Genomic DNA, 489 nt, shown 5'->3' on the forward strand with positions numbered 1-489 from the left:
GGCTCGCCGGGGACCGCCGAACTTCGCGGCTCCCGCAGCCCCCGCCGACCGGGAACTTGGTGCGAAGTCCTCGGCGGCGTCGGCGGCCCGGCCCCGCCCTCCCCCGGGGCCGCCCGCGATCCAGGTGGAGGAATCGACTTCCTTTTTTGTTTGGCGAGGACCGCAGTGCGGGGCATGATGGGAAATGTAGTCTACCGGGCTCGCCCCCCACCCTCTTCCCCCCAAACAGTGACCGGGAGGGTCGGGGTGCCGCTTCCCTCCCCCTCCGCCCCGCGCCCCGCAGGAGGGGGGGAGGGAGCCGGGGGGCGGGCCGAGGAGGGGCTCGAGACGCCCGCCTCGGGAAGAAAAGAAAAAAAAACCCAACAAAGTTGAAGTGTTTTCATTTCTGCCTTCTCATTTGGAGAACTTTGGCGGCCGCCCCCGGGAGGAAGCGGGACCCACACGGCCCCTCGGACGGAGACTTTGCCTTTGTTTTTTCCGCCCCCCCCC

Source organism: Dipodomys ordii, unplaced genomic scaffold, assembly GCF_000151885.1.
Source record: "Dipodomys ordii isolate 6190 unplaced genomic scaffold, Dord_2.0 Scaffold55, whole genome shotgun sequence".
NCBI classification, from domain to species: domain Eukaryota; kingdom Metazoa; phylum Chordata; class Mammalia; order Rodentia; family Heteromyidae; genus Dipodomys; species Dipodomys ordii.